Source organism: Pinus tabuliformis, chromosome 3_2, assembly GCF_031772625.1.
Source record: "Pinus tabuliformis cultivar Carrire ecotype Pingquan chromosome 3_2, CPIR1, whole genome shotgun sequence".
Lineage (NCBI taxonomy): Eukaryota > Viridiplantae > Streptophyta > Pinopsida > Pinales > Pinaceae > Pinus > Pinus tabuliformis.
Genome location: NC_142302.1, coordinates 429224214 through 429240488, shown reverse-complemented (window position 1 = coordinate 429240488; position 16275 = coordinate 429224214).

The following is a 16275-nucleotide window of genomic DNA, read 5'->3' as shown; positions in this document are numbered from 1 at the left end:
GAACTAGGAAATCATACATGTAACATGTTACCTACAAGTATTCCTACTGAATATTCTTGATCCAACTTCTCATTGCTTGATCCTTGCTTGCCTTTATTTTCCTTGTCCTTCCTTCGCTTTCTTTCTTTCCTTCTCCTCCTACTGAATATTCTTGATCCAACTTCTCATTGCTTGCCTTTATTTTCCTTATCCTTCCTTTGCTTTCTTTCTTTCCTTCTCCTCCTACTGAATATTCTTGATCCAACTTCTCATTGCTTGATCCTTGCTTGCCTTTATTTACCTTGTCCTTCCTTTGCCTTCTTTCTTTCCTTCTCCTCTTGGTGCTCTTATCCTCTCTTAGGGTAATTCCAAAACAAAACTAACAAAAGGCTAAACCAACAAATTCTGTGTACTAATCCCTACAAGAATTTTTATTATGATTCCTCTAATTTCCTCATTTTCCTTAATTTTCCTTCAATTTCCTCCTCACATGTAACATGTGACCTTCCACCTCCCTTTTCTCCTATTTTCCTTTATTTTCATTAATAAAATACCAATAATGGATTTTTTCCTTTTCTAATCCTTTATCAATGCCTTTTCCAATTTCTCCTTAACCATAATAAACAATAAGTGATGCCCACTAGGATGCTTTGTCCAACATTTAGCTTGGAATGCATGTCCTGTGACCTTGGTCTTATTTTTCCTTTAATAACTTTATTACATGAAATTTTAACCTCGTGTTATTACAAACTCACTTTTCCATGCACACATATGTCACTTATTTAGAAACAAGTTACACACTATACCACTCTAATACAATTTGATGCAAGACAATATTACTTTCCAATGATCTTCCCACATGTATGTCGCATGTTTCCTTGTTCAACAATTGCCGCTCTCTATATCTCCACCTTAATTTGTGACATTGCATATGCTCAGCCTTGAGTATATCTTTTTTATAAAATCTATGTGATGTGATAATTTGATGTAGATATAGACCCTTCCTTACTTTCCAACACTGTAATGTTGGATCAAATTAATAATCAAATCCCATTGACTAGCATCACAATCATCTTCATCCTAACATTCTAGTATCATGCCTCTAATATTTCTCTTGGAAAGAGCTAGTTTGTCATCTCCATTGCACCTTCCAATCTCTGATTCCCTACAATGACTTAATTCCTCTGCTTCCTTAGTAACATGGTGACTCTAAATGATTGTGATGAGACCATACATTTCCTCTCTCCATCAGAATATTCCTCAGTTGAATGGAATCAAATTGTTCTCACACACTCCCTCGGGGTTTTCACTTCAAAAATAGCTCAAATTAATACACAAGGTTCACCACTGGTTAACCCAAAATCAAAAGCTTTCAGATCTATTTTCACTAATCCTCTTTCATGGTATGGAATTATTCCCTTAATCTCCCAATGCTCTTATACATATACCAATTAATAACAAGCCCATTACTCATCCAACAATATTGGTCACATAGGCCCTCAATCCTCATCTAGTGGATTGATATGTAGAAACTTCAAATTCACTTACAGAGAATCATCATAAGCACAAACATATTTTCACATTAATTTGTTTCCCTCATTAAACAGATTCATGTATTCAAACTTAGCTTCAGAGACAAAGACAATCATATAATCTATTTCTATTTCATTAAGATAAATTTGTATATACACATATACCCTTATACTCTGTCTCGTCTTGTGTCTAGATCTAACGATATGGGAATACAACCTTGGCCTTCAATTCTCCTCTTTGGTTATTCCATTTTGACATTTCTGTATTTTTTTTCCTAATTTGATTGTCTTTTGGTATGATCCTGGTGGGATGGCACAATCCTAATTATTGGTATGATCCTCGAGGGAGTTTGACACAATCCTCATGAGCTCTTGATGCACTCTTGGTGGTTGGCATAATATTAGTGAGATCTTTGCATGACACAATCCTAGTGATTGACACAATCGTGGTGATATCTTGGCACACTCTTAGGGATAGCATCTCACTATGGTGAGATCTTGGAACAAGCATGGAGATAGAATTCCACTCTGACGTAGATCATTCTTCCATCTTGGCACAATCATGGTGATTAGCTCAATCATTGTGAAAGCTTGACATTACACAATCTTGATAATAGATTGGTACAATCCTATGAGAGTTTGGAACAATATTAGTGGTATCATATCACTAGTGTGATAGCTTGGCATAATCTTGTTGATAACATCATATCGCTCTTCCATCAAATCTATGGGTTGGTAATGGCCTTTGCCTATGCTCACTCTAGTTACCAAAAAATAAAAATAGATATCCTTCCTAATGTAAATGAGAAGTGTATTTAAAAATATAATAAAAAAAACTTATTTTAAAGTGATAATGTGAGTCATAAATAACATTTTGAATATCCATCTTGATTAAAATATTTTTTTTATAACTTATATAAAACATTTTCAAAAATTTCTTATGGTTAAGGCATTTTGATAGTATAACTATTCTAAGTGTTGCTCTTTTCTCAAGGATATTTTTTGTTTGTTAATTTAGTCCAAAATATAGATAGAATGTCAAATTTAAGTTGTGTACTCAACACATATTAGAACCCAAGGATTATTTCAAGGCATTAAAACCATTAATACATTTAAAAGAGAAATTTAAATAATGATAAAATAAGATTTTGTACTTGTAACATTTTATTAGTGTGTTTATCAAAATGAAGAATATTTACAATGAATTATATATACATATATATGTATGTATGTATATGTAACCAACATAGATTATATAAACCCAAATATATCAAAAATAAAGAGGGACCAAATCTCTTGGGGTACTTTTTCTTTTCCATCAAATTTTACACTCTAAAACAAGCTTGTACACCAAAATAGTTGATCCCTCTTTCTGCTTGATAAATATATGTTAAGATATATTTTATCTCATTAATACATATAATCATTTATACATTTAGAAAAGAAATTTAAATAATTAAGAAATAAAATTCTATTGGTGTAACATTTTATTAGTGTGTTACTCAAAATTAAGGATATTTACTCTGAGTTAATCAAATTTTGTAAGGAACAAACCTATTCTAGAATGTAAAATTTGACAACAACAAAAAAATGCCACAAGGTATCTGATCCCTCTTTTATATATATATATATATATATATATATATATATATATATATATATATATATATAAATATAAAAAATAGGTTTGTTCCTTAAAATATTTGATTACTCTTTGTGATTGATAAATATAGGTTAAGATAGATTTGTGCTCATTATTACATATCATCAATTTTATATCCTATTTTAACTACACCAAAATAATAGAAAATACTTCAATAATAATATGTTACCAAGATGTTGTATACATTATACTAGAGTTTTTAAGTCAATCTTATAGTTCATATTGATGGGCTTTTGTCAATAACATTTGCATATTTTATTTTTACCAATGTTCATGTGTACATGTATTTAGTAGTTAATTTTAAATAAATTATAATTTATTATTGTCGTATTAATATGTATAATACAACTCAATCATATAAATTAAATTGATGATAAATGTGGATATATGTCAATCCATGGTATGCACTAAAACATTTACCCCATGATACATCTCATGCCACTATCACATATCTATAAAGACAACTCAAAAACATAATATAGATCTTAGTAATAAATGTCAAGAAGTTAAAAATATATATATATTGTTTAGTATTACATACCATAAGACGAGTGTCATGGTTTTCGATTAAAATACATAAATCACAATTTATTTTTTAACTAGAGAACTTATACATTCATCTTAACATGCTATCTAAGGATCAAATCATTTGATTGACTCATCAAGAAATAGGTCTCATACTTCAACTATAATATAAGGTATGGTTAAGATTTTGGTGCATGTATCAATACATCATGTTTAATGAACCTTGTAATTATTGTCGATTTGGTCTATGACCACTCTAGATATGGCATCAAGACCATCCACTTGGAAATTATCACCCCAATATCTGATAGCAGATCCATATATAACCATATCTGCAAAAAATTGATAGTGTTGGTCACCTAGGGAGGTTAGAGAGAAATGAACCTACCCTCCCCTAGCTCCCATGACTCATTTGCATGCCTATGTGGTTGGTTTCTTGCTCGACTCTTCCAGTGATGGTTTCATGCCCAGGAAAATGTCTTATTCGACACTTCTACCATGGTATTCCATGGACAAAGATCCTCTAAATGAGACAAAATCTTCGAAGCAAGACAAAATTTTCCTTTGAGTTATCTAGTAGATTATCAGTGACCATTTCGTTGAGGGTTCCTTTTTTTGCTTCTTTTCTTCTTTTATTTTTCTATTTTGGTTCCAAACCCTTAGTCAAGGTTTAATATTGTTGTAGGTGCTCTTTCTTTCGACCTCGTTGATAAAGGATTATAAAAATACCCTAAGCCCTTGTACATGTAACCACTATCAACACAACCATTTGTATTTTTTCCCTTTCCATTTTATCTTTTCTAAATAAAATGCTTATTTATGGAATTTATGTCCTTAGACTCATGTTCCTAGGTGGGGTTTTCCTCCTGAGTGAGTAATATATACTTGGGGGATTTTTGATATTTGTGCCATGTTGTCTTTTGATTACTTCATAATTTGTATACATATTTGGAACTTTAATTTACCATTTTATCCTATTGTGTTGCAGGTAAGTCTCTTCATGGTTCTATACCAATCCATCCTTTCTTGATTTTGGATATCTGGAAAGAGACAAACACCCTTCTCGTTTTGTTCCAGGTGTGGTTAATTTCATGGTTGCTAATTAAAGAAGAAAACATTACTGCCTTAGTATTTTTTTTTAACAAAACACAAATAGGGTTGGGATAGTTAGTGTTGTTTGCTCTGCTTTTCAAATTTCTAGGAAGAATTAAGGGAAATAGAAAATTTTGTTTGGCCCCGATTATAGACTCAGTTATGTATGTAAGAAGGGTCACTTTGTCAGAGCATGAGCCCACGAACAATTGTATTTGTCAATATAGTGGGTCATGGTATGATACTTAAATCTCAATTCTCTCCAAGAGAGGCTTTGTGTATCACTATAGGCGAATAGAATAACTATAATGGAACTCTTGTTTTAATTTTTAAAATATTTGTAATATTTGTTAATGTTATAATTTATGGGCTCCAACTTCTATGGTGTAAACATCTTAACACTCACATGCTTATTTTTTCTTTAAAATAATTTAGACCTGTTGAAATGTAAATTCAGTTCAACATGTATAATATTTGGTAAATTTTAATACTTTATTTATCCCAAAGTATCTGATTCTCACTTTTCCCACTAAAGGGTTTATTTTTTTTATAATTTTACTTTTTATGATTAATCTTTGTTTGTTAAGAGCTATATACCGAGGGTCATTGTTCTCTTTAATTTAATAAGGAATTGAACTACCATCTTCTATGTTTCCTACCCTTTGTTACTTACGTAAGTTTACATGCTCGACTCTGGGTGGATTAGGGAATGTTTCCCTGTTTCCAGCTCCCTCGCTTGATATGTATTCTTACCCAATCCCCTTCCAAAAATCTATTCAGTGTTTCTTTTAAGAAATAAGTTTCACAACTCAAGACTGGTCTAGACCAACCTTTCCTAATCTTATTTTCTTTTTTTATTTGACTCTTTGGTTTGGCTTTGAAGGAATGGGACTATTTAACTAGTCATTGGTTTTCCATCTACTCGGCTAGGAAATCCAACCTATCTGCTATCTGAGCACCCTCTTAGTTTATCAATCTCAAGCTACCTTACCCATTCTGATTCCACTGAATTGGATGTTAAGAGAAAGTTCACTTTATTGCTAACATTTCTACTGTGTAAGTCACAAAACAAAATATTTATACTCTTTAACGATAGAACATAAATATTTCTACCATTTAACAATCAATTAACTTCCTAGTTCATAGAAACCCTTTTTATTCGCTATGACAAGACATTGTCCTTAAAAAAACAATACATACTACCATTCTATAATATAAAGAACAAATAAAAGAGCATTTTTTTTTACACTTATTTGAATCTATACTTGTCTTGACATGCCACAAAACATTTGGAAAGAAACACTCCACCCAACCTTGAGATCAGTCTTAAATATTACATCTCCCCATGAGCTTACTTCACACCTAGAGTAGTTTCGATCACAATAGATAGTACATGAATGTTCTTCTCAAAGCCTATATAATCCAAACCAGACTTAGCCATAGTTAAAAGTATGAGAATCGAAGCTATAGATAGACTCCATTGGCTAACCATATGTAGAGTCTATTATGGTTCAAAGCCTTTTTTGACTTTCTTTTTGCTTCTTCTCCTTTTGTTTCCTCTCTCCTCCTGCCTCAGGTTCCAAATACCCTCTTGGTATTTTTTTTAGAATTTTTAATTTCCAATGGGGCATCTTAGGTAGGTAAATACCTCACCCATAACTCTCCAACTAACTCGGTCTGAGCTTTCTCTAACATTACTTTTTAATCATGGTCCACGCACAAACATTATGAAATTAAAATAAAATGAAAATATATATCCATACATCTCTACTTATAGTTTATAACTCTTGGCCCACAATTAAAAACATATTCTTTTAAATGCAATAAATCAATATCGACGAAGTTACTAGGGAATAAAACTTCTTTCCCCCCTTGAGAGAAACACCATCCTGGTGTTTCCAAGTCCTCAAAATAGGCTCCAGTAAGATTATTTTATGAACTTTTCATCCTTCCAGGTAGCCTCTTCTAGACTAAAGTGCCTACATTACACCTTAACCTGAGTGATAACTCACTTCTTTATCATTACTTCTCTCTGATCTAGGATGCATAGGCATCCGACCAAAAACTTTCCATTTGGATCATCCTATACCCACAACCATTAGATCATTGTTAGAATCTTTTGCTAACATTTTTATACCGTAGATATATATCTATATCTATATATATATATATATATATATATATATATATATATATATATATATATATATATATATATATATATATATATATATATATATATATATATATATATATATATATATATATATATATATATATATATATATATATTCATTTCATGAATTATTTACTTGTATATCCTTCCAATCAAATATATGTCTAGGATCATAAATATATATTTTTTACAATGAAACATGAAATACATTATGAACTCGTATGTGGCTAGGTAAGGCTAGCTGATAAGCCACATGCCCAATTCAAGCTAAGATCTGAAAAGAACTATAGAATCATGGGGCCAACTTGGCATAGACTCCCTAACGCAAATTACTCTTCTTGGATTTTACCCTTAGATAAACGTGGTATCCTACTTTAAATTATTTATATATTCGGTTTTTTATCAACATACATTTTCTTTCTTTCTTGGGAATGTTTCAAATTCACTCTTACTTTCTTCACTACTTCTTCCATTTCTTTTAACATATCGGGTCCTAACATTAATTTGTCCTCTAGACCACTCTAATTAATAGGTGTTCTACACCAACATCCATGTAACACTTCAAATGGACTCATTTTAGGGAGGTGTGGTAGCTATTATTATAGTCAAAATCCACCAAGTGGATATAATCTTCTGACTTAGTCGGCTGTTGCATGACATACATTCCTAGCATATCTTCAAGTACTTGATTCACTTCTTTAGTGTGCCCATCTATTTGAGGGTGGTATGCAGTACTAAACTGTATTTGAGTACCTAGTCCATCAAATTGGGCTTTCAAAAATGAAAATGTAAACTTGAAATCTCTATCAGAGACTACCACTTTTGGTAGTCCATGCAACCTAAAAATTTCTTTCATAAATATACTAGCAATTTGATTTTTTTTACAAGTATATTTCACTAGAATCAAATGTGCAAACTTACTCAATTTTTCTACTAATATCATTATTGAATCATTTCGTTTCTTGGTTTTATGTAGCCTAGTAATGAAATCAAGCATGAAAATTTCCCATTTACATTTGAGAATGGGTAATGGGTTAAGAAATGTGCTTGAGTTCTTGTTTTTGGTCTTCACCTATTCACATTCTAAACATTTAACAAGATATTTGGCCACTTCTTTCTTCATGCCTGGCTAGAAGTATTCCTTTCTCAAATAAGTGATCCAATTCTGATAGCCTGAATGGGCTACATAAGGACTTTTATCTTATTCATTTAAGATTAATTGTTTTATACTTATTTCATTGGACACATACATCATGCTATGATAAATCAACATGACTTTTTCATTTACCTTGTATCCAAGTTGTCATTCACTGTTATCAAGATATTTTGCTTGCTACCACAAGAAATGATATTCATGATCTCTTTTAGCAACTTCTTTAATATGTTCTTTCAAATAAGTTTCGACTTCACTAAACAAAACATTGTAAAAAAAGTTCACTTTTCTGCTCAAGGCATCTACCACATGATTCTCCCTACCTTTCAAATGTTTAACTTAAAATTCAAACTTGTTTAGAAAAGAAACCCAATGTGCTTGTCGATCATTTAGGCTAGGATGCTTAAAATAATTAGTTAAACTATTGTGATCTGTCATCAATATGAGTATTTCTCCAAGAAAATAATGTTTCCAAACTTTTAAGGCATGGATTACAATTATTAACTCCAAATCATAAGCCGAATATTTATGTTCTTGTTCTTTCCATTTTCGATACACATATGCTATAACTTTTCTCTCCTGCGTTAGTACTCCCCCAACACCCTATTTACAGGCATCTTTACAAACATTAAATTCCTTATCTGGGTTAGAATTCCTTAAAATAGGTACAGTGGTAAGTAAGTGTTTTAAATGGTATAAGTTGTTTTGATAGTCAACTGACCACTTGAAAGTTCCTCCCTTCTTTTGGAAAGAGGTAATGGGATAGGCCACTTACAAAAATACTTCGATAAATTGCCTATAATATCTATCTAGACCCATAAACAATCTTATGTCAGTTACATTCATAGGCACGCACAATTCCATTATAGTTTTTATCTTCTTTGGGTCTACAACTATCCCATATTTAATAATAACATGCCCTAAGTATTGAACTTGATCTCTAAAAAATTTGCATTTGTAGTATTTTGCATATAGTTGATTCTCCCTCAAGGTTTGCAAAACAATTTGCAAATGCTTTTTGTTCTCCTCCATGTTTCTTGAGTAGACAAGAATATCATCTATAAAAATCAACACTAATTTGTCTATGTATTGGTGGAATATATTTTTCATGAGACACATGGACGTTGTTGCAGTGTTTGTTAATCCAAAGGGACAAACCACAAATTCATAGTGTCGATAGTGAGTTCTAAAAGTTTTTTTTATATATATCCTCCTCCTTTATTGTTATTTTATAGTAACCAAATCATAGGTCAATCATAGAAAATATAGTCACCCCCTTCACTTGATTGAATAAATCTTCAATGTAGGGTAAGGGCTATTTTTTGGTTGTTAACCTATTTAATTGTTTATAGTCAATACACAATCTCAAGGTGCCATCCTTCTTCTTAAAGAAAAGCATTGCAACTCCCAAATGTGACATGCTTGGATGAATGTATTTCTTATTCAATGAATCTTGCAGTTGCATTTTGAGTTCAGTTAGTTCTGGAACACTAATGGGATATAGTGATCTAGATACTGGAGCATCTCTAGGAATAAGGTCAATGGTAAAATTTGTCTCTTTTAGGGGGTAATCTTGGAATGTCATAAAAAAAACCATCAGCAAAGTCTTGCACAATGGGTAGATTCCCTAAGGTGGTAGTATTTTCTTTAGAATTTGTATATCCCACTTGCACTGCATAAACCTTCCTAATACATTTTTCTAGTTTTGATGTTGTAATGGGTCTTATATTCAAAATTATTTTCACTCCCTACATGTCTTGTCTCATGCTTACTCATTCAAATAAATATATTTTTTATCCTTAAAATCTATAAGAAACTGGTGCTTTTCTAACGAGTTCATGTTGATTAAAATGTCATATGATCTTAGGGGTAAAAAATTTAAGTTTGCAGTTATTAGCCGGTCTTCCAACACTACTGGAATATTATATATTTTAGTTTTCACCCTTCTCTTAGCTCCCGTGGCTAGTTGTACCAACCATGTTTTTTTAAACTTGAATGATTGCAAATGACACTTTTCCACTATCTTAGGGATGATATAACTTTGGCTAGCCTCTAGATGAATTAAAATAAAAACATTAAGGTTAAATATTTTACCTTCAAACTCTATCATGGTTGGTTGATATTCTGCCTGATGGTCTTCCAGTGCAACATTAATTCTAGGCATACTTCTTACTACATCCCCCACTATAGATGCTTCTTGAATTTGAGCTACTGGTTCTATTCATTTTCAGTAAGGGAAGTTTTTGACATAATGTGGTCCCACACATCCCAAACAATGCAATGGGGGTCTAATTGTTGTTTGGATTTTATATTTATTAGACTTTTCAATGGAATATAATTCATTCTTTGGCTTCGATTTTTTCTAAGTTTTTCATGAATTCATGTTCTGTTGATTTTTATAGGAACCTTTAAAACTTGATGATTTAGACCCTTTAGCATTCCACGCCTATTTCTACCCTTTCCTTTTCATCCAGTTTTTACTATTTTTTCCTTTATGTTTCATCTACTGATAGCATATCCGAAACTTTCTAATAACTTCGTCCATGATTTTGTGTTTGTCAAATTCCAACTATTCATTCATGAACACAGGTAAGCTACTGATGAACCGCTCAAATTTTTCCTTTTCTTTACGTATATAAGGAAGGCATATCAGTAGTGAGGTGCATTTTATTATAAATTCATTCATAGTAATCTACCCCAATCTAAGATCATGAAAGTCATTTTCCTTTTCATCATAAAATTGTTTAGTTAGGTATTTATCTTTAAAAAATCTTTAGAAATATTCCTAGGTTATTTCCTGTTTGTCAATTTTTCGTATTACTTTCACCTTTTCCACCATAAGGTGGATTTTCCTTGTGGTTGGTAAATTACCAACTGATTATTCAAGTTGTGATCATGTTGGTATCTTATGTTATAGTAACCAAAGCCTAGCTTATTATTTTCATCATTTAGTCATTTTGTAAAGTTTCGTTATGATCTCTTCGAGATCAATTTAGTGGTCTTTTGAGTGAAGATAATAATGGATTTGGGTTTTTCATCATTGATTTGAATGAAGTGGTGTCTTTGAAAGTTATTTTCAACGTCAAATCGAATATTTTATCAAGTCATCATCATCAGAAGTTATTGTTGCCCTTTCCCTTTGCATTGCACTTCCTCAAATTGGAAGCTTTCTTGTGACACAATCATTCTCAGGTTCCAAATTTCTCTTATCTAAGATAATTCACATTTTATGTTGTTAGTTTCATCTTTATTAATCGATAAGAGTTCCCCGAAAATCTTGCAAACCTCCTAAAATTGAATGTGTTCCAGTTTCTTTCAACGTTGTTGTCAAAAGCATTAAGATTGACTAGAAGATCAAAGTTTTGGTGATATTTCTTATGTATGGAGGCTAAAGGAGGTTTATAATGCTTTCAAAATCATCTACCAACTATTTTTCTCTATCATAGGCCCCAACATTTAATCAAACATATGCAAGTGCAAATGCGATGTGCTCAGGTGTTGCATTTTTGTTCTAAGTGATGTTTTTTGAGGATGGGGGGTTTCCAGTATGAAAAGGGGTTGTTAAAAGAGTGAATGATGCTTTATGAGTTTATTTTTATTTTTTGGGAACATAAAGACGTATAGAGCATGATCAGAAGCTTGCAAATCATGAATTCACTGCGTTTTTGAAGTAGTGCAGCGAATGCAATGCACTTCCACACAGTCAACAATTTGACCATGAAATTTGTATCTAGACCTCATGTAATTGAATATCATGATTATGAAAAGTTTAATTAAGTATATTTTAGGTTCAATATTCAATCATTGATCATATAATATGAAAAAGAAGCTCGTTGTGCTTTTGTTATAGGGAATTTGTTACGTTTTTAACTCTTTTATTAGTTAACCTCAAAATTGGTTTTTTACTGAATGGAAATGAATTTTGACAACATGAAAGAGGTGTTTGTCAAACATCAGATATATTAAAATAACCTCCAAGTTTGTATAAGTTGTCATATATTGTAATATTCGAGTGAACCTTTATAGCCTATTGTTCGTATTTCATCATTTCTTGTTTTAGTCATGATATCTGGGTGCAGATTCCAAGGATATGCAGAAGAATGTTCAAAAAGTAAGAAGATTTTAACTTGAGCACAATCTCATAAAGAAAGAAACTAATTTGGTTTGGTAACATATGTCATTATTCGAGAGATATGATCTAATATCTTACGCCTATCGTCCAAAAATTTAGTCCCTATTTCTTAACAGGAAGTTTCTAAATATAAGTTTCTTAGATAAATATATGTATTTCATGAGTTTTAGTGTACAAATATTTGTTTGGCTAGTCAAGGTTTGATAGAAGAGACAATGTGCATTATACAATTTTATTTGAAAAATTCAGTGAATGGTGAAGGAAAAGGTCTACTTGTTCAGGGATTCACGTGTTAGGTTATTATGGAGATATTTACCTCATGTTGAATTTATTTATATTATCTTAATTCCATGCTTGAATGTTAATTCTTCAATGTTTAGTTAAACAAAATTTATTTCAGAATTCACTTTAAGTTCTCTATTAGACATCATAAGGATTACCTACCTTACTGATGTCTAAGGATTCCTCATTTACCCCATGATATCACTAAAAATAATTGACTCCATGTCCAATGGATTTTCCCTGTTCTTTACTATCGAATTGTTAAAATTGTTCCTCTGTGATCTTAATACATATCCTAAGACCTAAGACTAAAGATTCATATAGAGAGTGCCCACTCTGAAACTAGAAGGACTAGATTCTAGTTTTAAAGTGGTTTATGGTTACCTTTGAATTCATCTCCTCAGCCTGGAGGAATTACAAAGTGCTAACATAGTGGCGTCATTGTCGTGGAGCGAAAGGTTCCATCTTCCTCAGGAGGGAACTATCAAGTTTCAGATCTGATTACTGATGGTGGGTAGTGATCAAACACAAGAAGGTTCTGCATTATTTTTTGGGAAACTTCATTTCCAAACAATCCAGAGTTCAAAACATCTATGGTGACTTCACTATCCAAAAAATTTAGAGTTTAAAGTGCACATCCAATTTCCTAGCCAAACGAGATGACAAGGCACGTTGAAGATCCTTTGTCTATTTAATGTTTTAGAGATTATTTCGATATGTTTGATGATGATCAAGTACAAGAATATTTATGATTTTTTTTTATGTAGGTACTTAAGATTAAGAAAATGTTCTGACGAGAAGAGCTATTTTTTAGAATCATTTGCTGAAAAAATTGAGAAAGGTATTGAAGCCTTAGAGATTCAAATTCAGTTTGAAAATTTCCAATGTATCATTCCTTTGAGAACCTTTTCTAGCCGAAACAATACAAGGTAGTGCTACCCTATGATTTTCACAATGCATAGTTGAAGTTATGGTTTGACATAGTGAATACGTATGAAAAATACAACATTGGAAAATTAGTCATTGAATACCTTGAGAATCATTGAAAAGACCATGTCTTTTATGATCCTGTAGCTCACTATACAGAAGGTTTTTTCATCTTGTGTTTTTAATAACATTTTCAATATGGATACCGGAGGCATCATGAGTTGTCGCCGCCATTACACTGTCCAATTTTGATATGGTGCAAGCACAGTTAAGCAATCCACTTATTTCGATAACTATTTGATTGGATCACTCGAATTTTTGTATCACTTAATTTCAATAGTTCTTCAACAGGTTAGAGTAGGAAATGGTGTGCTAATAATCCCATCACTCTGAGCATGTTTTTTAGTAGTTTCAAATTTTATCTTGCGGAATGTAAAGTTCGAGCGTACATTTCAATTTGGATTTTAGTTCTGGTTCTCAGGGTTGCAAGGCAGGAACATGTTTCAATATTGGAAGTAATCTAATGGATCCAACTACTAGTATAGGGTGTTATTTGGCACCTCACAGGGAGGATTCCATCCCCATTGGAGCCAATGTTAGTATCCTATGTTATAGTAATCAAAGCCTAGCTTAGTCTTTTCATCATTTTGGTCATTTTGTAAAGCTTTGCTATCAACTCTTAGAGACAAAGTTATCATTATTTTGTGTGAAGATAACAATGGATTTGGTTTTTTCACCATTGATTCGAATAAGGTCATTTCTTTTCAAGTCATTTGTAAGGTGAAGTCGAATATTTCATCAAATCATCATCATCAAAAGTTATTATCACGCTTTCCCTTTGGATTACACTTCTACAAATTGGAGGCTTTCTTGTGCCATGATCACTCTTAGGTTCCAAATTTATATTATCTAAAATAATTCATGTTGTATGATGTCATTTTCATCTTTAGTAATTGAGAAGAATGCCTAGAAAAGCTCTCAACCCTGATAAAATTGAATGCATTGCGCTACTGTCAAACGCATTAAGATTGAGTAGAAGATCGGAGTTTTGGGGATATTTGTTGTGTATGGATGTTCAAGGAGGTTTATAAGGATGTAAAATTCATCTACCAATTCTTTTTCTCGATTAGAAACCCCAACATCTAATAAAACATATGAAAGTGCAAATGCATTGCACTCAGGTGCTCTGCTTTTGTTGTAAGTGATGTTTTTGAGGATGGTGGGTTTGCAAGATGAAAAGAGGTTATTCAAAGGGCGTATGATGACTTGGGCACATCAATAAATACATATCATGATTGGAAGCTTCGGGAGCAGATCATGAACATGAATTTGGTATGCTTCTGAAGTAGCTCAACCAATGCACTATTTTCCACACAATCAATAGTTTGGCCATGAAATTCGTATATAGACATCATGTAATTGACTCTCGTGATTAGAAAAAGTGTCCTTAATTATATTTGAGGTTAAGCATTCAGGAATTGATCATATAATATGAAAAACAATTTCATTGCACTTTTGCTACAGGGAATTCATTGCGGTTCTAATTGTTTTAGAAGTTGACTTCAAAATATGTTTTTTACCTAATGGAAAATAATTTTGAAAAAGTGAAAGAGGCTTTTGTCAAGAAATATCCATGTTACAATAACCTACTTCCATGTTTTCACAGGTGTCATATATTGGAATATTCGAGTGAATCGTTACAACCTATTTTATAGATTCTGTCATTTCCTATTTTAGTCATGATATTTGGGTGCAGATTCAAATCATATGGAAAATAATTTCGTAAAACTTATAGATATTTCTCTCAATAACAAGTTTGGAAACATTTTTTTTTTTTTGTAAAATATGTCATGATTTGAATGATATAATCTAATATTTGACCCCTATTTTCCAAAAATTCAGTCCCTATTTCCTAGCAGGCAATTTCTAAATCTAATGTAGCAGACACTATCTTTGGAAAAATGGTTGAGACTAACCCCCTAAGTCCAAGGATGAGCTAATTGTATATATTTAATTATTTTAAGTGTGCAAAGAGTTGGTTGGTTGGTCAGGGTTTGATAGAAGAGACAATGTGCATTATACAATTTTATTTGAAAAATTCAACAAATGGTGAAGGCAGAGGTCTACTTGTTTAGGGATTCATGTGTCAGTTTATTATGGTGTTAGGTCCCTGTAATACTAGTGCAACCCCTTATTGTTATTAGTACAACCCCCTTATTATATTCTTCTACCCATGTAGTCCCCATATTATTATTATTCTGCCCCATAGAAGCCCACTATTGTTATTATTGTGCCCTTACATTATTATTGTTATGTCGGGTTTGATTATATTATGACCCCTTAGACTCCTATATATAGAAAGGAGGTCTTGTCATTTGTATCATCGAAGAATTGTTCATTTTTGTAATGTAGAGGATGTTGCCCCCTCGAAGAGGCTTATTGCTAAGGTGTTCGTCAATATTTTCTATCTTTTTGTGAGCTGGTTTCATAACATTTGTTATCAGAGCTTTGGATTCTAGGGTTTCGCTACTCCAAATAAGTTATTATGGCATTTGCGCTATAAATTTTTTTCTGCGATGTTTCAGACACTAAAAAAAACCCATTTGGTCTGAAATCATTCTAAACCTCGGGTCCGAATTTCAGAGATTTTTGCGCTATATTTGTGGAAATATGATCTGAGGAAGTTAGCCTCTTTGCAGCCTCCTGAATTACATCATAAATATGTGACCTTGGGAAAATCATCATAACTTTCTCTATGAGCAACAAATTGAAATTTCGTAGTTGCACAAAGTGGACGGACTGTAGTTTTTTGTT